This window comes from Miscanthus floridulus, chromosome 4, assembly GCF_019320115.1.
Source record: "Miscanthus floridulus cultivar M001 chromosome 4, ASM1932011v1, whole genome shotgun sequence".
NCBI classification, from domain to species: Eukaryota; Viridiplantae; Streptophyta; class Magnoliopsida; order Poales; family Poaceae; genus Miscanthus; species Miscanthus floridulus.
The window spans coordinates 50,246,178-50,271,764 of NC_089583.1; the positions used below are offsets into that span (position 1 = coordinate 50,246,178).

Consider the following 25,587-nt stretch of genomic DNA (forward strand, 5'->3'; position numbering starts at 1 on the left):
AGTTCCCATATCTCCTCTATGCGGCCATAATATGTTTGTTTATTTCCATTAGGGTCGGTGGCATATATGCGGACACCACTATTTTGGTTGGTGCTCCTTTTATCTTCGGCTACTGTGTAAAATGTATTCCCATTTATCTCGTACCCTTTGCATGTGAGGATATGCCATGATGGCTGCCTAGCCAACAAATACAGTTGCTCATCAATACTCTCATCACCCTGACATTCTTTTCGCAACCAGTCGCTGAAAGTTTCCATGTGCTAACGCGTAATCCAAGCTTTAGACTTCCCTAAAAACTTAGATCGGAGCAACTCATTATGTGTCTCGATATACGGATCCACCAAGGAGGAGTTTTGTACAACTGTGTAGTGTTCTTTATTAAAATAATTGTCCTGCGTACCAATATATGATTTTTCCCTAGTGTCCCCTTTCCACTTAGTCTCCCCTCGTGTCGCGATTTAGGAACACCAATCGGGTCAAGGTCAGGAATAAAGTCAACACAAAACTCAATGACCTCCTCTATTCCATAGCCCTTGGCGATGCTTCCTTCTGGCCAAGCATGGTTGTGAACATATTTCTTTAGGACTCCCATGAACCTCTCAAAGGGGAACATGTTGTGCAGGAACACAGGACTGAGAATGCTAATCTCCATGACCAGGTGAACTAGGAGGTGTGTCATGATATTAAAGAAGGAAGGAGGGAACACCAACTCAAAGCTGACAAGACATTGAACCACATCATTCTATAGTTTAGCTAGATCCATTGGATCAATTTCCTTCTAAGAAATTGCATTGAGGAATGCACATAGCTTCACGGTGGCTAGACGTACATTTGGAGGTAGAATTCCTCTTAATGCAACTGGAAGCAATTGTGTCATGAGCACATGGCAGTCATGGGACTTTAAGTTTAGGAATTTCTTCTCTGGCACATTTATTATACCCTTTATATTCGAGGAGAATCTAGATGGTACCTTGATGCTTGCTAGGCATTCAAACATGCTTTCCTTCTCTTCTTTGCTAAGAGTGTAGCTGGCAGGACTTAAGTAATGGCATCCATCATCTGTCTTCTCTGGATGTAGGTTGTCTCGTTCTTTCAAACATCGCAGGTCCTGTCGTGCTTCAAGTGTGTCCTTAGGCTTCCCATACACACCCATGAAGCTTAGCAGGTTCACACAAAAGATTCTTCGTCAGGTGCATCACGTCGATCGCGCTATGGACCTCTAGGACTTGCTAATAGGGTAGCTCCCAAAATATGGACTTCTTCTTCCACATGGGTGCGTGACTGTCGGCGTCGTTCAGAACAAGTTCACTGCCATGTGCCTTTCCAAATACTACTTTCACATCCTTGACCATATTGAGTACATCCTCACCAGTTCGGTTGCCCGGCTTGGTCTGGTGGTCTGCCTTACCTTTAAAATGCTTGCCTTTCTTTCTTAGGGGGTGATTCGCAGGAAGAAATCGACGATGGCCAAGGTACACGACCTTTCGACATTTTTCAAGAATATACCTTTAATGTCATCAAAATAGTGTGTGCATGCATTATATCCCTTGTTTGATTGTCCTGAAAGATTACTTAGAGCAGGCCAATCATTGATTGTTATGAACAACAATGCTCGCAGGTCAAAGTGCTCCTATTTGTGCTCATCCCACACACGTACACCTGGTCTGTTCCACAAAAGTAGAAGTTTTTCAACTAGTGGCCTCAGGTACACATCAATGTCATTGCCAGGTTGCCTTAGGCCTTGGATGAGCACTGGCATCATAATAAACTTATGCTTCATGCATAACCAGGGAGGAAGGTTATAGATACATAGAGTAATAGGCCAAGTGCTATGACTACTGCTCTGCTCCCTGAAAGGATTCATACCATCCATACTTAAAGCAAACCTTAAGTTTCTTGCGTCATTTGCAAACTCTGAGAATTCTCTATCGATTGCTCTCCACTGGGACCCATCAGCAGGGTGTCTCAACATATTGTCTACCTTACGGTCTTCTTTGTGTCATCACAATAACTTTGCATGGTCTTTATTTCTGAACAGATATTTTAAGCATGGTATTATAGGAGCATACCACATAATCTTGGCAGGGATTTTCTTCGTGGGGGTGTTCACCCTCAACATCACCAGGGTCATCTCGCCTGATCTTATATCGCGATGCATGACATACCGGGCATGCATCTAACTTCTCGTACTCCTCGCCATGGTAGAGGATGCAGTCATTAGGACATGCATGTATCTTCTAGATTTCTAATCCCAAAGGGCAGACTACCTGTTTTGCTTCGTACGTAGTGACGAGCAATTCATTATCCTTCAGAAGCATCTTCTTTTGGATTTTTAGTAACTCCCCAAATCCCTTATCTGATACACCATTCTTTGCCTTCCATTGCAATAATTTCAGTGTGGTACCCAACTTTTTCTGTCTCGCATCACAAGTTGGGTATAGCAATTTCTTGTGATCCTCTAGCATATGCTCGAACTTGATCTTCTCCTTTTCACTTTTGCATTCTCATTGTGCATCATGAATGGCCTGACCAAAATCATCAGTGGGCTCATCTTCTGCTACTACCTCTTCTTTAGCTTCCCCCATTGTAGTCTCATTCAAGGCACCATATTCAGCAATAATGTCATCATCGTCCCATTGTTCTTCTTCACCTTCTTCCATTACAACCCCGGTTTCTCCATGCTTCGTCCAATAAATATAGTTTGGCATGAAACCCGACTTCAACAAGTGTGAATGAAGACTCCTTAAGCTAGCATATTCCTTCAAATTCTTATATATGGCACATGGGCAGCACATGAAACCATCGCGTTTGTTTGCCTCGGCCACACATAAGAAAGAATGCACGCCCTCAATGAACTCTTGGGAGCGGCGATCAGCATTGTACATCCAATGTTGGCTCATCTGCATTACATAACATACATACCATATTAAAACCTAGAATATAATTAGTTAATTATACGACATGCATGCCACCACAGAAGGTATTAATTTATGAAAGTCTCGCTACAATATAGACAATCCCAACTACCACTAAAAAACTAAAGCTAAAATGCACTTCAGCACTATAAGGATTTCGCAACCAATCCCAACTAAAACAGACAGATCATGCATTTGTTCAACATCTATGGGCTTCTTTCGCAGGATCACTGCCTCATCAGCCATCGTAGCCGCCTGTGCAAGAGAGTTTTGCACGTGTTCAACATACTCTTCCTCCCAGTACCAGCCTGAACATCCAATGCCATCCCACTAAAATTAAAATAAAAAATTAGAACTTTAATCACAATCATCATAAAAATAAGTATAAATTAACCATAATCATCAAATGCGACAAAATAACTCACATTGCGATTCGAACACTTATAGAAGATACGGATATTGGGGACCTAATACCAGGGTATCCTAGAAGGTGGAACCAATAACCGCCGAACGTAAAAAACTTCTGGACGCATAAGGGCGCTGTTTCATCCCTCATTTGGGTAAACAGGAGTTTGGTTCCACCTCGCTTGACGCCTTTGGGAGATAACTCTGCCTCACCCGAGGGCTCAAGGTTAATCTCCGTCTCACCCGACGCCATAGGGATAAACTCCATCTCGCCTGAGGGCCAAGGGATAAACTCTATCTCGCCCGACGCCTTAACAACAGGCTTGGTCTCGCTCGAGGGCCAAGGGATAAACTCCGTCTTGCCCGATGCCTTGAAGGCAGGCTCGGTCTCGCCCGAGGGCTGAGGGATAGGTTCCGCCTCGCCTGACCCCGGAGGGGCAAGGTCAGTCTCACCCGAGAGATAGGAATTAGTCTCTGTTTCGCCCAACGGCAAGGAACGAGTCTCACCCTGCTCCATATCTAAAGATTGGATTCACCCTCCCTGACAACTTCTCCCTATTCCCTCAAGATGGTAAGTATAGGGTAAGATAAGACGTTCGGGTCAACCATGGCTCCAAGGACCATACCCTGTGCCCTGGTAGGAAAAGTACTACCAGGGGATGACAGGACAGGTGCTTTAGACCCTTCTGGGCGCCACAAAGCCCGAAAGGTTGTACAGGTGTGTGCTTCTCGCCCTATAGAGTTGTAGGCGCCGCCTTCAGCTCTAGGACACGCAACCCGACGAAGATATACGACAACCACTACGCTCCAGAAAAGGACTTAATATCTCCACGCATGACGGACATTCCATCATCATACTATGGACCTAAGGGAGCGGCACCCACTTCCCGACCCCTCAGGACTGCCAAGTTAGAAGGCCTTCATCACGTCGTCGCTCTGCACCCCGACCCCTCGTCCCTCCAACGAAGACTCATAGGAACCAAAAGGCGTGCGGAGCAAGGCTAGGAGAGGCCAATAAGTCAAAACCATAGTACTATAGCCCACACCCTGTGCAGGACAGCATTCTGTACTCAACCTGACATTCTATAGAGACATCAACAGTATTGTAGGCGCCTATCTTCCTTTGCACTCACCAGAATGAAGGAGGAGGATTGGGTAGACGTGAGCCACAAGACTAAGTAGAATATAGATCCTTAATCCTCGCCCTTGTAAAAGCCACCCCCTTCCTCTATAAAAGGGGATGCGCTTCCTCCATCAAGGGGACGGACTCTGAAAACCGAATAATACGACGCACTCGTACACACAGTCAAGCGGCTACAAAGCTCTTGACCACCCTTCAACCCTTCCATCAGAGACTTGGGACCAGTCCCTCTCTCGATCGTTTGTATCCCTTACTACAGACCGTTCACGGTGCTAATAACATGAGCAGTAGCAAACTGGACGTAGGGACATTTGGCCCAAACCAGTATAAATCTTGTGTCCTTTAGCGCACCATCCGAGCCTAACACGCATTACTATAAATTTACTTGCCGGTGCTTGTACGAAACACCGACAGTTGGCGTGCCAGGTAGGGGAGTTGCGCATTCCAAATCAGGCCTCGGATGGCCACCCACGCAATCACCTGGGCCCCGGGCGCACACGTGCGTTTCGGTGACCTAGATTTCATCATCACACTAGGAGGAGAGCTGGCGCTGACTCACTCAGCCGCCCCATCTGCCCCTTCCATCAACCTCAGCTGTCTTAGGCTTGAGGGCCCACCGGGCAACTCCCTGGGAGTCCCGTCATCAAAGGAGGCCTCTCGCTACGCCACCATATGTCCAGAAGAGTCCATACGGAGCGCCCCGATAGTGTTTCCATTTGGCCTCCGCAACGCTGCGGCGACCGCTGACCGCCTTCTGGCACTACGTATGGTTCAATCACCCACGGACATCGAGTTTGTGGGGATGATTGAGCGGGATACGGAGACCCTCTACAAGCTCCTCAATGAGGAGCCGGGATCGTTCTCTAGCTCGGATTCTAGTAGGGGGAGCCACCACCCTTCTCGGGAGTGCTTCATCACGCAGACCCCCGAAGGTCATGTCGAAAGCGCCTCCAGGGAAGAGGACACCCCTACAAACAACCCTAATAGCAGATCCAGGGAAGAGATGACAGCCCCATCTCGCCTAAGGATGGAGCAGCTGAGGGCCCATCAGCAAGAGATTGATGAGGCCGGGCAAGGGCTCATCTAGGAATACGCGAACATCAATCGCGAGATTGAACGCCGCAAAGATGGGGGGCGCGCGCGCGCCACGGCCCGCACCGTACATCAAAGGATCCTCACCGACAATGGGGCCCTTCCTCACTTTGCCCAAGCCAGCCAGAACATCGCCGCAGCAACCGCCTTGCTGCATGGCCTTCTGGAGGCCACGACGTCCGAGGATCGCCAGGAGATTCACGCGTTGCTCGAGCGTGCAGCGGCGCAGCAGGCGGAAAGTTCGTTGTCTCGACGACGCGAACCCGACACCAGCCAGCGCGCGCCCTCAGTGCGTCCCACCAAGGACGCATCTGTACACCAAACACCGCCAGCCGGCGGGCAGCCCTCTGTCATCCCAGTACATCAACGCCTCGACCATGGCCGCAATGTACGCAGCATCATCGATGCTCGGAGACATGCCCACGGTGATGATGGAGAAGCAGCACGCCGTGGCTATCATCCCCGACGTGGTGGGTGCTACGACAACAATGAGGACCGAAGCCCGAGCCCCAGCCTGCTAGGCCCTTAGGCCCTTGGTCAACACATCCTCAACGCTGCGTTCCCCCTAAGGTATCGACCGCCTACCAACATCCCTAAATATTCTGGTGAAACAAATCCTAGGCTTTGGCTCAAAGACTATCGGCTTGCATGTCAGGCTGGTGGTGTGAGTGATGACGATTTCATTATTCGCAATCTCCCGCTGTTCTTAGCTGACTCAGTGCGAGCATGGCTAGAGCACCTACCATCCAATGCTATTCAGAGTTGGGCGGATCTGACGGAGATCTTCGTGGGTAACTTCCAGGGCACGTACAAACGCCCTGGAAACCCATGGGACCTCAAAAACTGCCGCTAGAAGGCCGATGAAACCCTTCACGGGTACATTCGGCGCTTCTCTCGACAGTGCAACAAGCTCCCTAACATCGCCAACGCTGACATAATAGGAGCCTTTCTGTTTGAAATAACTTGCGAATCCCTGGTCCACAAGTTAGGATGTAGGGGCCCGCAAACTACCAAGGAACTCCTAGACATCGCCACCAGTCACGCCTCTGGAGAGGAGGCGGTCGGAGCCATCTTTGATCGCTCCAACGGAAAGATGAGGTGGGACGAGGACGCCGGCGAAGGCGCCTCCAACCGTCCTACCAAAAAGAAAAATAAGAAGCAACAACACGACAACCCGCTCATGTCCGCTGCCGACCGCAAAGGTGGCCAGAAGCCTGCAGAAGGCACTCCGAACCACTTTGAGAAAATGCTCGAGGGGCCATGCCCAAACCACGCCTTCTCGGCCAAGCACCTATACAAGGATTGTGGCCTCATGCACAAATACTTGGCCGGGGGCCTTAACAAAGGGGAGCAGGAGAAGGTGCTTGTTCCCACCACTGACGACACGGAGGAGAAGGACGACACCTTCCCAACGCCGACCAGTGCCCTCATGATCTTTGGAGGATCAATGGCCTATGACTCTAGGCGCCGCTAGAAGGTCGCATGTCGTGAGGTCTATACTGCCGGACCGGCCACGTCAGCCTTTCTCCAGTGGTTGAAATCCGCCATAACCTTCAACCGGACCGACCATCCGGATGCCATCCCACACCCGGGAAGGTATCCGCTTGTCGTTGACCCGATCGTCGGTCCAAAGCGGCTCACCAAGGTACTGATGGATGGGGGCAGCGGCTTCAACATCATGTACGCCAAGACGCTCGATGAGATGGGCGTCGACCAAATGCACCTCTGTCCCATCTGAGCACCTTTCCATGGCGTCGTTCCTGGAAGGCAAGCCGTGCCACTAGGGCAGATCGACCTGCCCGTCACTTTTGGGGATCGGTCCAATTACCGAACTGAGACCCTCACCTTTGATGTAGTGGGGTTCCTAGGGACTTTCCACACCATCCTAGGGCGACCATGCTACGCGAAGTTCATGGCCGTACCCAATTACATGTACCTAAAGCTGAAGATGCCAGGTCCCCGTGGGGTCATCACCATTGGCACCTCCTTCTAGCGCGCTTATGAGTGCGAGGTCGAATGCTGCGAACATGCATCCGCAGTCATCGCATCCGAAGAGCTCACCACCCTTAGAGAGGAGGTCATTGAAGGGACACCCAACGCAAAGAAGTCGTCCGGATCGTTCAAATCGACAGAAGGCTCTAGGGACGTCCTCTTGGATCCCAGTAGCTCCGAGGGCAAAAAAGTCCATATCGGGACCACGCTCTCCTCTGAATAGGAAAGCACGCTCATCGACTTCCTCCACGCCAACAAGGACATCTTTGCATGGAAACCCTCGGATATGCCGGGCATCTCGACGGAGGTCGCCGAGCATGCTCTCCAAATCCTCCTAGGCTCCAAGCCAGTGAAACAACGCCTACGCCGCTTCGACGAGGAGAAACGCAGGGCCATCGGCGAGGAGATAGCCAAACTACTGGCCACAGGATTCATTAAGGAAGTATACCACCCAGAGTGGTTAGCAAATCCTGTTCTTGTCCAAAAAAAGAGTGGGAAATGGAGAATGTGTGTCGATTATACCGGCCTCAACAAAGCATGTCCAAAGGATCCGTTTCCTTTACCATGAATAGACCAAATAGTCGATTCCACCTCGGGGTGTGAAACCCTCTGCTTCCTTGATGCATACTCCGGCTACCATCAAATCGCGATGAAAGAGTCTGATCAGCTCGTGACATCTTTTATCATGCCCTTTGGATCATTTTGCTATATTTCAATGCCGTTTGGTCTGAAGAATGCTAGGGCAATGTACCAGCGCTGTATGTTTAATTGCTTCGGAGACCTCATCGGGCGAACCGTTGAGGCCTACGTCGATGACATCGTAGTCAAATCCAAGCGAGCTGACCACCTTGTCGTCGACCTTGAATGCACCTTTGCGACACTCTGGGCAAACGGCATCAAACTCAATCCCGAAAAATGTGTTTTCGGGGTCCCAAGGGGCATGCTGCTCGGCTTCATTGTCTCTGAGCATGGCATCGAAGCCAACCCGGAGAAAATATCAGCCATCATGAGGATGGGCCCGATCCAAAACATAAAGGGGGTTCAGCGGATCACAGGGTGCCTTGCCACCCTCAGCCGATTCATTTCACGCCTCGGCGAATGAGGACTCCCCCTTTATCGACTCCTGAAGAAAACTAACCGCTTTGAGTGGACAGCCGAGGCTCAGGAGGTGCTTGACATGGTTAAACAATTTTTAACTAAACCACCGGTCCTAGTTCCTCCATGCAACGGAGAATCTCTCCTACTGTATATATCGGCTACCACCTAGGTGGTTAGCTCCGCCTTAATAGTAGAGCGAGAGGAAGAGGGGCACGCCTTTAGGGTGCAGCGCCCTGTATATTTCATCAGTGAGGTATTATCCGACTCCAAAACCAGCTACTCCCAAATCCAGAAACTTCTCTACACCGTCCTCATCACCAAAAGGAAGCTATGCCACTACTTCGAGTCACACCCCGTGATAGTAGTGACGTCGTTCCCCCTCGGCGAGGTTGTTCGTAGCCATGACTCTACAGGAAGAACTACAAAGTGGGCACTCGAGCTAATGGATCAGGGCATTTCTTATGCCCCGCGAATGGCGATCAAATCTCAGGCACTAGCCGACTTCATCGCGGAGTGGACCGAGGTCCAGATGCCACCAGCAGTCGTCGATCAAGAGTACTGGACAATGTACTTCGATGGATCACTGATGAAGAAGGGCGCTGGGGCAGGACTAGTCTTTATATCCCCCCTTGGGGTCCACATGAGGTACATGGTTCGGCTTCATTTCCCCTCATCCAACAATACTGCAGAATACGAAGCGCTCATCAACGGCCTACGAATCGCCATCAAGCTAGGCATCCGATGCCTCGATGTCAGGGGCGACTCTCAGCTGGTCGTCAACTAGGTCATGAAAGAGTCATGCTACCATGACACCAAGATGGAGGCATACTGTCAAGAGGTCCGACGTCTGGAGGACAAATTCGACGGCCTCGAACTCAATCACATCCCTAGGCGCCTCAACGAAGCGGCCGACACGCTTGCAAAAGCAGCATCCAGCCAAGAGCTAGTCCCAACAGGCGTCTTTGCCAGTGATCAACACAAACCCTCGGTACGCTATGCGAGGTCGGAACAAGCCAATGATGGCCCTTCTAGTCTGACCCCTGGGGCCGATCCGCCAACTGCTCCGCCTGACCCTGAGGTCATGGAGCTTGAAGAGGACCTGGTAGTGGAGTTCGATCCTTCCGATGACTGGAGAACGCTTTACCTCGACTATCTCCTCCACAACATACTACCGACCGACAAGACGGAAGCCCGATGGCTCGCATGACGCGCCAAGTCCTTCGTTCTTGTAGAGGGCGAACTCTACAAACGAAGTCACATCAGAATTTTGCAACTTTGTATCCCTGGTGAACAGGGAAACTTCTGCTGGGCGACATCCACGGTGGAGCATGCGGTCATCATGCCGCACCAAGAACCTTGGTTGGGAATGCATTCCAATAAGGTTTCTACTGGCCCACCACAGTAGCCGATGCCGAGCAAATTGTACGCACCTACGAAGGGTGCCAATACTACGCTCGATAAACACACCTCCCGGCCCAGGCTCTCCAGATGATCCCCATCATGTGGCCCTTCACGGTCTGGGGGCTCGACCTGGTTGGGCCACCCAAAAAGGTGCCCGGGGGCTTTACCCACCTGCTTGTCACCATAGACAAGTTTACAAAATGGATTGAGGCTCGACCAATATCCACAATCAAATCCGAGCAAGCCATGCTGTTCTTCCTCGACATCGTCTGTCGCTTTGGAGTACCGAACTCCATCATCACGGACAACGGCACGCAGTTCACCGGTAGGAAATTCATTCGATTCTATGATGAACAACACATCCGAATCGAGTGGGCAGCCGTCGCGCACCCCTGGATGAACGGGCAGGTCGAGCGTGCAAATGGCATGCTTCTTCAAGGCCTCAAACCTAGAATTTTTAACCGGCTGAACAAGTTCGGCGCACGTTGGCTCATGGAGCTCCTGGCTATGCTCTGGAGCCTAAGGACAACTCCTAGCCAGGCCATCGGCTACACACCTTTCTTCATGATCTATGGTTCCGAGGCCATTCTCCCAATAGACCTCGACTATGGAGCACCAAGAATTAGAGCATATGATGAACAGGGAGCTGAGGCATCTCACCAAGACGCCATGGACCAACTGGATGAAGCCCGTGACATCGCCCTCCTCCGTTCAGCTAAGTACCAGCAAGCGTTGCGGTGGTACCACAGCCGACGGGTGCGGGGTCGAGCCTTCAATGTCGGAGACCTCGTCCTCCGTCTTGTGCAGAGCAACAAGGGCCGCCACAAACTCTCCCCGCCCTGGGAAGGGCCATACGTCGTCACAGAAATACTTCGCCTAGGCGCCTACCGGTTGAAACCATCAAAGGAGAGGTCTTCACCAACGCCTGGAACATTGAGCAGCTACGTCGCTTTTATCCTTAAAATAAGCATACACTCTTCCTTATCAGTTTTTGTCATAATAATACCCTGATCCTTAGTGACTTCCAACCCCTGCAAATAGCGAGGGGTCAGACCTCACTCGGGGGCTGGCTTGAGATCATAAAATATGACATATGTAATACAAGTATTACGCTTGCAAAAAATTCCTGTGTTATACTTACAAACATTCTCTAAGTTTTCCATTTGCCTCATAAATGAGTCCCAAGGGCTAAGATCTAGGGAACCAATTCTGAATACAACTGGTAGGACTGCGAGACACCCACGCCCTAGCAGCTGCAACCTCTTTGCTCACCAGTTCAATCAGAATTAGTTCACCCATGTTCCTAGCTTCTTATGACTTAGACCATGAGAAGGGTCAGAAAGCACTAAAATCATTTCTACAGAAAGGAGAGAAGATAAAAATTGCTTGCCATAAGCAAAGGATGTAATTTTATTCCTTTTTTGCACAAATTCGTCACTTACAAAGCGATTTCATTACAAAAAGGAACAATATACTTATAAATTCAGAGAACTATTTGCTTAGGGGCTTCCCCACAAAGTTATTTCATTACAGTCTTTGCTTAGCTCTACTATAAGTACTACTGTGGTCGCCGCGCCACGCTCTCCATCGGCGACGCCCAGGGCATGTACATGGGCCAGCTCATCTACTGCGGTCGCCGCGCCACGCTCTCCATCGGCGACGCCTAGGGCATGTACACAGGCCAGCTCGTCTACTATAGTCGCCGCGCCACGCTCTCCATCAGTGACATCCTGATATCCCACCGCTTCGCTGGATCCTCGAAGGCGCCACCATCTGTGATGTCTCCGCCGGAGCATCCGGGGACTATGCCATCGTCGTCAGCCCCAACCTCGATAACGATGCCACCGCCAGGGCATCTGGGGACTACGCCATCATCCCCAGCCATAACCCTGACAATGGCGTATGGGCAGGAAATGCCTCTCGCCAAAGGAGGAGCACAACGGACGACAACGCAGTCAACGACGTACGACGCCCACAGACGCCTCTTCTCCTTTGACAGCAGCGACTCCTCAGCAAGGGCAGTACGCACCATCTCATCTATGTTGGATGACCTCCGGCTCGACATCACGCACCAGACTCGTGAGCAAATTTGTGAGTTCTCTCTCTCTCTAGCATTACTCTTCCTCACTCAGGAACTGCCGCGACGCACGGACTCGTTCGGCGGAAAGGAAGAAGAAGGAGAGATAGCGGCTCGGAGGCAGAGGAGGAGGTGGGATGAGAACTCCTCTCCCCCTCCCTATTTAAAGAGGAGGCGCGGTAGCTAAGGAAAGGCGAAAGGTTGATTCAAAAACCCTCTCCCTTCCCCTCTTTAAATATGGAATTAATGTTGATTGATATCTAAGGGGGCGCACCGAAACTAACGGGACGCACCCCGGTCAACGAGGCGTCCCTCTTTGGTCAAACTGAGCACTGCCTGGGTATGGCCCGCTACTGACCCACTCCGGACGTGGCAATTAAGGCGCCCACATAGGCAGACAGCCCTTCACCACCCCATGCAGGACCACGGACGATCCGATGACAGGACCTTTCGGATCTCCTGGGCTGACCGTACAGCCCAGAAGACACGATGAACGAGCGCCCAAAGAAAGGTAAGCCTCTCAGCTTTCTTACTTTATGTGTTAAAATTCATTCATGAGTTTCTGACCCCATCAAACAGCGGGGACACGAACATCACTCGGGGGCTGCCGAGGATGACTACCAGTCTAGACATCCTCTTCACTCGACCCCTCCGTATGCTTGAAACTAGGAGTACGGAATACGGGCATAGTACTTTGAGTAAAACTAGACGAACTGGCAGACCCTATGCCTCGGTGGCTGCGGTGTTTTCGTTCACCCAAAAAACCATGCTCAAACACCCCTCGCGTCTCCAACTTCAACGTCTGCCTTCTCAAGAAGGGTTCGGAGGGGTCCGCCTACAGAGTCTCTCCCAAAGGAGAAGCTGTCAGGTTCCTTAAGTTAATTAAATGGCTCGGATCGCCACCGAGACACGAAAAACAAAGAATAGCAATTCTTATGCAGGTTACTCCAACCTCATCGCGAACATTAGGGTCCGAACCCCGCGCGGACACATTTGGTAAGAGCCTTTCATCACTCATACCGCCAAGGTAACGTTGCTGACCCTGCCTTCATTTTGATTATATTATACATAGGCAAAACATCCCAACGCTTCGTATCACATCACGAAACGGCCGTCGCCTCATTCAATATAGGCGACCACAGGCCAAGGTTCGAAGGTCGGCCCATGAAGGGCTCGAGGCCGCCTCATGCCGAACAGAGCCAGGGAGAGATAACTGAGACAAGCCCCAGTGGCCCTACCTGACCCCGCTTAGAAGCGGACAGGGACGTCTTGACCTTCTCTCGTTCGATTCTAACCCCGAGCCAAACCCACAGAATCTCCATTGAGGAGAGGCCATCGAGCCCCCTGAGCTTATCGAACGACTCAGGCATCTGCTAGGAGGCGGGTTAAGAAGTTGTGGAGTGCCACCAGAGGGCTCTGCCGACCCCATCAGCAAATGATGGACCCGGATTCCACATGAACATACCCGTTAGTGAGCTCGTTGAGCGCGACACTCGAGCCATCGAGGCAAGTGTCATTCACTTAGCCCCTCCGATTGCGAAAACCGAGGACGGGGTAACACACAAATAATGGCCAACCCCTATTAGACCCTAACAAGGCTCGGGGGCTCGAGCCAAACAATATAGGGATACAGGTTCGAAGGCCCCACCTTGCTGGGCCCATAGAGTCCCCAGTTGGGGATTTCTGTTGGAAGACATGGCGGGGAATATTGCGATGACATCCATGGACTTCGTCGACCCTGTCACCAAAACCATAGTTCCGATCTCTAGTAACCCCCGACCCTAGCAAATGCAGGGGGTCGGACCTTACTGGGGGGCTGGTTAAGGTACGGCTACCTCCTTTCTTTCTTTTGGAACAATCTCCTCGCATTATAACCAGCGACATAATTCAGGGGAACAGATTGGTAAGATCATAAAAAATCAAACAAAACGAAAATTACGACGCTAAATCATGAAAAGCGTCCAGACTCGGAAAAAAAAACCCGACACTTGTCCACATATTACACATAAGTTGTTCTCAAAATTGTTCGACTAATTACTCCCGCGGAGGGAGAACCATCTCTTTTAGATTGTCTGCCAGGTTCTTCGCAAGGGGAGCAACCATCTTCTCCATTTCCTCCAGCTCTTCATCCTCGTAGGTGGACGGGAAGCCTTCGCTCATCACCTTCAGGTTTATTTCCTTCTCGTAATGGGTGTGGGCGACGGTGAAGGCCTAGGTAATCTCGGTGTGAAAGGCACTCTCCTCAAGCTAGCCCACCCGAGCCATGATACCTACAACACGAGCCGCGAGCGGGCTGGTCTCCACCGGCTCCATCACATTCAGGGCATTAAGGACCACCCCGACCACAGCTTGTAGAAGGTTGTGCTCATCGCTCTCAACCTGAAGGGCCCTTCGTGCATAGGAAGCCTCTTTTTTTAGCTTGGTGGAGACGTTCTCAGCTCTCAACCTTCGGTTCACCGCGTCACCGAGCTCCGCCCGGAGAGAGCGGACCACCGCGATGTCCTTGTCCACCTTCTGCTGGAGGGCCATGGCCCTACTCTCGGCCTCCCACCAGAGCTCTCGCTCCATCTCCAGCTCCTTCAGGACTTCGCCGACCTTCTCATTGACCATGGGATTCCTCTGCAGCATCTTGTCTCGCTCTTTCTGGAGCCTAGCAATCTCCTCCCCATCTAGCTTAGACCTCACCGATAGATCCTCGAACATCCCATGGGCCTCCTCTGTGTCCTAACGTGCCTGGGCCTCCCGCTCCTGGGCGGTAGCAAGCTGGGCGGCCATGTCTGCTCGTAGCCGGGCCTCCTCAAAAAGGCGATCCCTCTCCGCCTTCTGCTCACGGAGAAATTGGGACTTTTTCCAGCTACGAGCAACAAGAATCTGAAGAGGAAGAAGACCGATATCAGAAAAGCAAAAACATAAAAACATGCGCAGAAAGAAGAAAGCTCAGCAAATACCTGAGTAGTAGGAATAACAATCTCACGGAGGGCTCCTCTGGCCTGGTCCAGGGCATTCAGCATGGTCGAGATCCCGATGTCAAGACCCTCCCGCTCCATGCTCTCAGAATGATCATCGAGCGAGAAAAGGGCTGACGTCGGGTCCTGAGCAGCCATCCACTGGAGCGGCGGCTCCCCCCATGTGGGGGAGCAGTCTCCTCCCGACAAAGGGGCTGGGGGCGGCTCCCTCCTAACCCTATGCAGCACCACTGCCGTGCTCGAGGATCCTCCAACTAGATCCTCCTCCATCTGGGCCACTTCGAGCGCCACGGGCGGATCCACCTGGGCCCCCGGTGGCGCGGATTGCACTACGCCCTCGTGCGCTACCACGGCCATCCCCGGCTGGTCTAGGCTTGGCGTAGTCACGACCACCTCCACCAGTGGTATACGGCCCTCAGCCGGCTGTACCACGTCTGCCATGAAGGAAGCCGCCTGCTCGGTAACCTCCGTGGGCATGGGCGCCACCACAGACGTCGTTGGGTCAGCCAACGTGGCCCCGACGTCGGCATCACTCCTGCCCAAAATAGGGGTGATGGCAGGCGATGCCATCTGTCCCGCTTGAATGGTGAGGCTCTTCTTGGGTGCCAGCCCTAGGGGGTGACCCGTCTGCAAGAACCTGCACAAAGGTAATAACCATTAAGTCAAAATAAAAATAGAAAAAGGATGAAAACAGAGGAATCAGCAGCTTACATTGACGTCCTCGGCCGGTGGAAGCATTTTGGGGATGGATACCTAGATCCCTGCCCTGACTCATCTGGGTGGGACCATTTCATGCCTGCCCCTGCTCTGGGGCAGGGGGGTTCATCTCGTCGGGCGTGGCACCGGAGTCGCTCCCCTCCATCGTCTCGTTGGGCGCGGCACCGGAGCCGTCCCCCTCCATCGTCTCACGGGGTGCAGCACCGGAGCTGCTCCCCTCCATCGTCGCCTTGGGGATGGCGGCGGCAAGCCCGCCCTCCCCTGTCCACCGGTCCTCGGCCGGCACGCCGTGCGAAGCGGCGGACTCGCTGGCCTCCACTAACCTCATCGATCTACTTCCCTCCGCGTGGAAAGGGAAGGGCCCCTGCACGGATGGGTGGCCACTCGTCAGCGTGTCCTCGTCCTCTAGGATGCCCCAATCCACGTCGACGGCTACCTCATCGTTGTCATCATCATCATCGTCATCGCCATCGTCCTCACTGCTCACGTCCTCTCCCCGATCTCGTGCCTCCTGCTTCAGTCGTTTTGCCTTCTTCATCTCTTCCCTTGCTTTCTTGTCCCGCTCGGCTGTGAGTCGATTCGCCGCCACCACGACCTTGTCCTTCGGCAGTGGAACTGGGCTGTCCTTAAAGACCAGCACCCTCGGCTAGTCCCAACGTCATAAAGCAAGTGTTAAAAAAATGGAGATCCAGGAAAAAGAAAAGAGCACGGGAGAGGAGGGCTTATGAATTCAAAGAATCCAGGCTCCGGCCGCATTAGGGGGTGTCCAGGCACCAGATACACAATGTCGAGGACCCTGCCTACAAAATCCTTCGTTGGCTCCGTTGCCTCCTTGATACGCTGCGCCACTTCTGAGTAAGGGAGCGCCTCATCAATAAGCACCATCCCCTTGAATGATATCCTGGGCATCATCCGATGTAGGGGAAGCACACACGCCATCAGGGGTGCCACCCTCCTAGTGTGGTAGGCACCGATAATCCCTATCCCCTTTACACCCCGACCCTTCAGGGCTTGGAGGGCAGAAAGAAGGTCGGAGATGTGTTTCTTGTCTTTGGACTGGACGCCCCAGCCCCATGACTCTGGAACATCCACAATAAGACATCCGGTATACTTCGGTAGGGTGGCACTCGCATCATCCCTAACATAAAACCACTGCGAGTACCATCCCTTGTTGGATGTCGCCAGACGCATGTATTGGTAACCCTTCGACCGGGTATGGCGCAGATGAATGCTGGCACATCCCATCGGCGCGTTCATGTCCTTCCCCCCAATCTTCCTCTTTAACAGACTAATGTTAAAGAAATACCGCCATAGATCAAAATGGGGATCGATCCCCAGGAAACCCTCGCACAGGGCAACAAACGCTGCCATGTGCTGAATCCCATTGGGAGTTAGATGTTGTAGCTCTACCTCATAGTAATCCAACAGCCCCCAAAGGAATCTATGCATGGGTACCCCGAATCCCCACTCATGGAAGATGGCAAAAGAGACGACATACCCTTCAGGCAGCACCGGCTCACCCTCGTCGCCAGGTAGCAACCACTCCTGGACGGCGGACAGTGGGCGGAGAAGGCCACGGTGGACGAGGCCCTCCAGATGCTGGGAGGTGATGCTTGATCTGCCCCACAACTCCATTAAAGCAGTAGGGGGGAAGGGCAGGTGGGAGCTTGATGGCGGCTGCAACACGAACGCAGGCCGGTCGATGGTGGCGATGCAGGCGAGAGAGGCTAAGACGATTGGTGATGGATGTTTTAGAATGCAAAGGCAGGGAAGCGAAATACGAAACCTTGGGGGCGAACCCCATGGTTTTATAGGGGGCGACAGACGTGAGAAGGGCAACCGTCCGCCTCGATCTCTGGGCCTGCCATGCGTGCCACCGTGTCACATCACGGGACACGCGCCCATAGTCCCTATCCTCTCACCCCAAAACCTCGGCGGACGGTTCACCTTCCCCAGGCAAATCTAGACTCTACCCACCTGGGAAATGCAAGCCATGAAAGCCTGTTCTTTTCTCTTTGGCCCACCTAGGGCCTAGAAGCTCGTCGGTCGGCCCAACTAAGGAAGGATCTGTGAACGATCCGAAATCAAGGGCAGAAGCACCAGTTAGGTCAGCCCCGAATCAGTTCCTAGCAAACGGGATGCCACGACCCACTTGGAAAAACATCCAGTTGATAAAAAAACTAAGTCCTTCAGCCTTACCCACGAAGGGACCGATACCACCCCCCGGGCGACTCTACTCGAATCACCCGGAGGCTCGGGGGCTACACCCATCGGGTGCGCTCGCGCGTACCCTCTGGCGAAGTAACTTTGACGAAGTCAAAAAAACACCCTCCAGGCGGTTCTACTCGAATCACCTAGAAGCTCGGGGGCTACTGTCGGGGACATAATACCGGGGTACCCTAGAAGGTGGAACCAATAACCGCCGAACATAAAAAACTTCTAGACGCATAAGGACACCGTTTCATCCCTCATTCGAGTAAACAGGAGTTTGGTTCCGCCTCGCCCGATGCCTTTGGGAGATAACTCTGCCTCGCCCGAGGGCTCAAGGTTAATCTCCGTCTCGCCTGACGCCATAGGGATAAACTCCGTCTCGCCCGACGGCCAAGGGATAAACTCCATCTTGCCCGATGCCTTGACGATAGGCTTGGTCTCGCCCGAGGGCCAAGGGATAAACTCCGTCTCATCCAATGCCTTGAAGGCAGGCTTGATCTCACCCGAGGGCTGAGGGATAGGTTCCGCCTCGCTCAACCCTAGAGGGGCGAGGTCGGTCTCACCCGAGAGATAGGAATTGGTCTCCGTTTTGCCCGACGGTAAGGAACGAGTCTCACCCTACTCCATATCTAAAGATTGGATTCATCCTCCCTGACAACTTCTCCCCATTCCCTCGAGATGGTAAGTACAGGGTAAGACAAGACGTTCAGGTCAACCATGGCTCCAAGGACCTTACCCTGCGCCCTGGCAGGAAAAATACTGCTAGGGGATGACAGGACAGGTGCTTTAGACCCTTCCGGGTGCCGCAGAGCCCGAAAGGTTGTACAGATGCATGCTCCTCGCCCTATAGAGTTGTAGGCGCCGCCTTCAGCTCTAGGACACGCAACTTGACGAAGATATACGACAACCGCTACGCTCTAGAAAAGGACTTAATATCTCCATGCATGACGGACATTCCATCATCATACTATGGACCCAAGGGAGCGGCACCCACTTCTCGACCCCTTAGGACCGCCAAGTCAGAAGGCCTTGATCACATCGTCGCTCTAGACCCCGACCCCTTGTCCCTCCGACAAAGACTCACAGGAACCAGAAGGCATGCGGAGCAAGGCTGGGAGAGGCCAATAAGTCAAAACCACAGTACTACAGCCCACACCCTACGCAGGGCAGCATTCTGTAATCAACCTGACATTCTACAGAGACATCAACAGTATTGTAGGCGCCTATCTTCCTTCGCACTCACCAGAATGAAGGAGGAGGATTGAGTAGACGTGAGCCACAAGACTAAGTAGAATATAGATCCTTAATCCTCGCCCTTGTAAAAGCCACCCCCTTCCTCTATAAAAGGGGATGCGCTTCCTCCATCAAGGGGATGGACTCTGAAAACCAAACAATACGACGCACTCGTACACACAGTCAAGCGGCTACAAAGCTCTTGACCACCCTTCAACCCTTCCATCAGAGACTTGGGACCAGTCCCTCTCTCGATCGTTTGTATCCCTTACTACAGACCGTTCACGGTGCTAATAACATGAGCAGCAGCAAACTGGACGTAGGGACATTTGGCCCGAACCAGTATAAATCTTGTGTCCTTTAGCGCACCATCCGAGCCTAACGCGCATTACTATAAATTTACTTGCCAGTGCTTGTACGAAACACCGACAACGGCCTTTGTTGGGACACTCCTTCCTCACCCGGTACTCCATCACAATCTTCTCCTCACACTTGCCGCATGCAATGAGAGGGAGGTCCGGCCTCAGTCGCTTTGGAACCCGATGAGAGGCCGAGGACCCGGAAGCAGTTGACATCTACTCTCTATACTCATTTTTAATATAATATAAATTTCTCATTTTATGAACAAATAAAATTAAGAAAACTCTAAAATTCTCTATATCTCTAATCCATGAAGTGTGCTATGCATGCTAGAAATGAAAGTTGAATACTAGTTTTGAATAACTACTTTAACCTTCCTTCATCCAAATATGCAAACTTTAAAGTGATTTTGAGCTTAAATGGCTTACAAATAAAAAAATCCACCATAAAAAACCACATATATCTAGTCCACAAAATGAGATATGCTACTGATGAAACATGAGAGTATAAAGTTAGTAACCTTTAGAACCAAAGAATCAATGGAGGAATTGAAGAAATCTTGTGATTATTGGCGATGAGGAAGAAGAGAGGCCAGCGATGAAGCAAGAACACTGAGCTCGAAGTGGCTCGGGCTCGGGGAGGAAGAAGGGCTATATAGGAGGGGACCTTTAGTCCCGGTTGGAGATAGAAACCAGGACTAAAGGTCCCTTTCTAGTCCCGGACGGAGCCTCTAGCTGGGAGGGAACTTTTACTCTCGGTTGGAGGGACCAACCGGGAGTAAAAGTTAACCTTTAGTCCTGGTTGGTAGCCCCAACCGGGACTAAAAGTCCCCTACAGCAAAAGCCTGCCACAGTAGCCGTTGGGCAGGGACCTTTAGTCTCTCTTCGATGCTTATTATAGAGAGAACCATCGCGGGTTACAATATACCAGACACTCATGAAAAGCTGGTGAACTTGAACCCGAAGGAGAGAAAAAAATATAGGGAAGATCTAGTAATCGAATATAAGTATCGGGTGGGAATGTACATCTATGAGGCCATGAAGAAGGTCCGAGGAAATGGGTGCGTCATAGCCGCCCACCAGTTCGGGTAAGTCCAGAAGATACTTGGAACATATATATATATATAGGTACTAGGATCATGACATCTCATATTTGAACATTTCTAATCTGTATTGTGTGAATGATACAGCCAGGGCATTATGGGCCACTGGATTGCATTTATAATCTATCCTCAGGATGGAAGGGCCTGTATATTTGACTCTTTGTGGGATACAAACAAAGCAGGGTATAAGAAATTTGAAAGTTGTTTGAGATAGTAAGTGACGGAACTTATTCATTTACAGTTAACATACTTGTTGAAAATGTCGTTGACACTAGTGGTTTTTCGTATAGCGCTTATAAGAAGTACGTGAAAGATCCCGACTGCTATGATCGAAGATCTGAGAAGAAGAAGATCAAGAATGACACGAAACTTAAACTCAGACGTGAGTTCCCGGTAAGTACTAATACTACTACTACTCTACTATTACTACTCTTCTCCTAATACTACACCTACTACTCTACTCTACTCTAGTACTCCTCCTACTACTACTACTAGTACTACTATTCTACTCTACTCACTACTACTAGTTCTACTACTCCTGATTGTTTATTATATATGCTCTAATGATTGTGTATTATATATCATGCAGTGCGCTAAACAACCCTATGGGCCAGTTCTATGTGGATTGTACATTTGTGAGTACCTGAGGACGTGCAGCAGATTCAGCAGCAGCAGGCAGCAGCTCAAGAACGCACAAGAATGGTGGTGAAGGAAGAAGGTCGACCAAGACTTGAGACAAACAGTAGCAGACATATGTAAGTTTGTCATAGAGAGCGTGCATGAAGGAAATATGTTCTTCAACGGGAAAGTGAGTTAGCGCGGGATCCAAAGTTCGATAGGATCAAAAACTGGAGCACCAAGTTATGAATCTCGGATTACATTCTGCTAGACCACTTTTTCGGTAAAAAATGTTATGTATGAATGACCTTAGTTGCTGATGTACAAATGATTTATGTTTGTGAAACAATGATGAAGACATCACTAATGTAATAACTTAATGTCAGTTCATCGAATGAGAATGAATGTAATATATGTTTGTCATCTATTTTCTGCTTTATCTGTGTTTTCATTAGCGAAATTTTAAATTCAAATTTAAATTTAAATTTGAAAAAACATTTTTAATCTAAAAATCATTAACCGAGGCGACCAAGTAATAAAAACCGTCTCAATTAAAATCTTAACCGAGGCGGGCATCTTTATTCAACCGCCTTGATTAAAATCTTAAGCGAGACGGGCGCGTTACGATAACCATCTCGGTTAATACGTATTAACCAAGGCGGTTACCCTATGATGCCCGCCACGGTTAATATATTAACCGAGGCGGTTGGCCAACCGTCTCGGTTAAGACCACGATTAACCGTGACCTTTGTGCTGAGGCGGTTGGCTTGCCCACCTCAGCTAAGCTAAAATGTCCGCCTTGGTTAAAATTTGTGTAGTAGGGACTCAAAGAACTGCACCAAGCTCGTTTTCGTTGACCTCCTATGCTACAAGCCTATGACCCATCTTGTATGCCGCTACCGCAGCGAGGTTGGAATTGGGACAACTTTTTCATTTGAAATCATTTATCTAAGGAAAATTATGTTTGAATTTCTCACATTTGAGATTCAAAATTTTCAAACGATCTTGGATGGAGAAACAACCAAAACCAAAGTTCTATATCTAAAAAAATTGTACAAATTTGCAGTTGACAATCTTTTTAGTTGAATTCATTAGGGTCCCAAATACTCATTTTAAAATCAAATAAAGATAAAACAATGAGAAAGAATATCTCAAATGGACACAAGTAACTTATGATTGGAGTGGTTAGGGGATATATGCTCAAGGCCAAAGGTCACGGGTTCAATCCCCTATGATTGCGAAGCGCGCGAAAAATAGTGTGACTTATGACGGCATGCGCGTGTGGCTGGTGAGGTCTACCCTGGATTTAAAAGTTTTTTTGGCTATTTTTTAGACTTAGATTTGTGATTTCTGGACAAAATTGTAGAGGCTCTATTCCGAAACCGTCTCTAAAAAAATTGATTTGTAGAGACGGCTAGATAACCACCTCTACAAATAGGTAGAAAACTAGAGGTGGTTATAGCGTCTTTCTATAGTAGTGTTCCTCGTCTGTCAAAACCGTGAAGGGCCTGTTCAACTATGTAACCCCTTTTGTGCCAGCGATGAGTGAACACTTCCCAGCCGATTGCACCTATAACTCTCATCTATTAATGCTAATGATTTGTCTTTCATCTTTTGGAACTGAGCCTACCACAGTTAGAAGCCTATCTGCTGTGTATGCACAAACAACCTTAGTTCAAGTCCTTATGCAGCTAATTTTTTATGCCCGTCCAAATCCTGCCTATTCCTAGTTTGGTCTACTTTTTTTACTTCTTTCTCAATGTTTAATCCTATAAAATATAGTTTAAAAAGTGGTACATATAATATTTTACCCCAAATGTTTTATTTTCCTAATATTTATTCAACCTCATTTTATAGTAACCTGACCTAACAACAGTTGAGTGCTTATCTTTTTTGTAATTTTGTAGTGATAAAATGAAAATCTCTATGCATATTGATTACTGAAACTTTCTGCAAGTATTCCTCCATTGTATTTCTGCACAAAAGGTTTTGAAATACACGTGCAGATGTCTATGACTTTTGTTTTTGATAGTATGACTATAATTAAGTAACTGATGACAAGACCTAAGTAAATTGAAAACTGCTCTTCACCTGTCTTTTACAGGAAAGAAAGCTCTCTCCCCAGCCACCAGTTTTGAGTTGTGTTGAGAGCAAAAATCTACATGCTTTCCTGATGCAAATGCTGTTCTCATAATTTCTCCCAGCAGCAATTAAGCCTTTTATTGCATAGAGGGTCCCATAGACAAAACATATGCCCCAAGTGCCATACCTTGTAGAAAAAATAGCTAATTTAGTTATTAGGAGTAAAAAATGACAATAATTTATACAAAATAGATGATGCAATAATACAAACCAGGATCCATCCTTCTGTTGGTTATTCTCAATAAATATGACTGCTTTGTTGACATAATGCTTTATCTCTTTACTGCAGGTACTCTGAATTAATCTTCCTAAATAATATTAAAGCCTGCATCACTAAGGACGTACATTCAACCGTTCTGCCAATAGATAAACTGAGTTAGTTTGTCAAGAAAACTGAAACAGAGACATAAGGTCAGATCTATTTAGAAGAATCATCATTGCTCTTACGGGTAATCGGCAACAATATTTCGAAAACTCTCCAATGGATTTAAAATCTAGGATGTCAAATGGAACAAATGTTAGTGCACATGGACTATAGTATTCCGCAATAAATATGAAGTACTATTGTTTGGAAATTCACAATATAGTTATTGGTGGCTAACATCATGATAATTTGGAATATTTATTAATAATGCTAGACGTTATGGTTCATTGCATAGAACCTTTACGGTAAGAATCCAAAAAAAAGTGATGGGCTAATAAAAAATTCTAAACAAAAGTAAACCCTATATATATGTGTAATCCTTGTTCTGGTTATAACAGCGTTTGTTAATCTAATTACAGTATTTTATGACATGTCACTCTCTTAAGTCATTTAACAAAGTTGACTTCATTGCAACCTATTGTCCTAAGCAATACTTGGTGAGAGAATTATGATCTCCATGATCTGTTACCACATATATTAATATATACATGCTTGAACAACTATTTATCATTTTGAGTGCAAAGCTAACAAAAATAAATGATACATAACTTGCTTTGACTAAAATCCTTTGATTGCTTCTTTTGACATAGATGCTCCGTTCATTCTCAATTTGAAATCTCTTACTAAGCAAATACTTGTGATTTTATCTTGTTCAGATTGAACAAATAATTGCTAAATTGCTTATTGCAAAAGTTATCAATATTTCACAATAGAAGCACAATTGTGATGGAAACAAACTAGACTACTATGATTTTGGTTGTCCACAACAAACATGATCATTTAACTAGTTACAAAAAGAGTAAAATATACAAGCGGTCCTTAAACTTGTCTCATGGTGTCACCTAGGTCCCTGAACTCTCAAAATACTTTTCAGGTACTTAAACTTATCTTATAGTGTCACTCAGGTCCTAGGACTCATAAAGTGCATGTTCATGTACCTGAACTTGTCTTGGGGTGCCATCTAGGTACAAAATTCACAAAAAAATATTTATAGTTCCTCGAACTACTGTATCATCTAGGTCCAGACGAGCTCCAACTAACCTACTTGTCCGTCGCTATAGCGCTCTATCTATACATGCTCTCTCTCTCTCTCTCTCTCTCTCTCTCTCTCTCTCTCTCTCTCTCTCTCTCCATGCTCCCCCCCCACCCCCCACCCCCCTCTCTCAGCGTTTCAATCTAGTGTGGCATCGCTTCACGGTCACAAACTGGCTAGCCATCCCAACCTATGCCTTCATCATCCTCCACATTAAATGCCACGACATCATCAGTAGTGATGGCGGCAATGCCAGCAAGGCCAAAGCTAGTGCTCCTTATGCAGAAGAGGTGGGCGAACGATTGCTTTCCCATTAAGGTTTATGGCAAGTTATATAAATAATGTCGCTCAGCAGCTTGAATTATTTATTAGATGGCCATAAACTATCTCATCCAACCTACAGTTATTTTGTTACCAAGAAGTTTTCACATTAACATGTGTTCGGATTAGCTCTAGATGTAAATATTACGTTGACTTTTCCAACTGAGTTTGGCATTGCAACATATATATATAGTTATCCAATATTTTTTTATCTTTTTTAAGTGGTCATGGGCTAGTTTTCCTTTTGGGGCAATAAGCAAATCAGGTTGTTCACAAACTTCTTATTTTAATTAGATACATTTTAACATAAGATGGTACTGATTTTATTAATGCACACGC

At 48.8% G+C, this 25,587-nt stretch overlaps 1 pseudogene; it reads right to left on the reverse strand.

Annotated features, from left to right (window-relative positions):
• LOC136548510 (achilleol B synthase-like) overlaps positions 1-25,587 on the reverse strand; it is a 46,545-nt pseudogene that overhangs the window by 17,910 nt on the left and 3,048 nt on the right.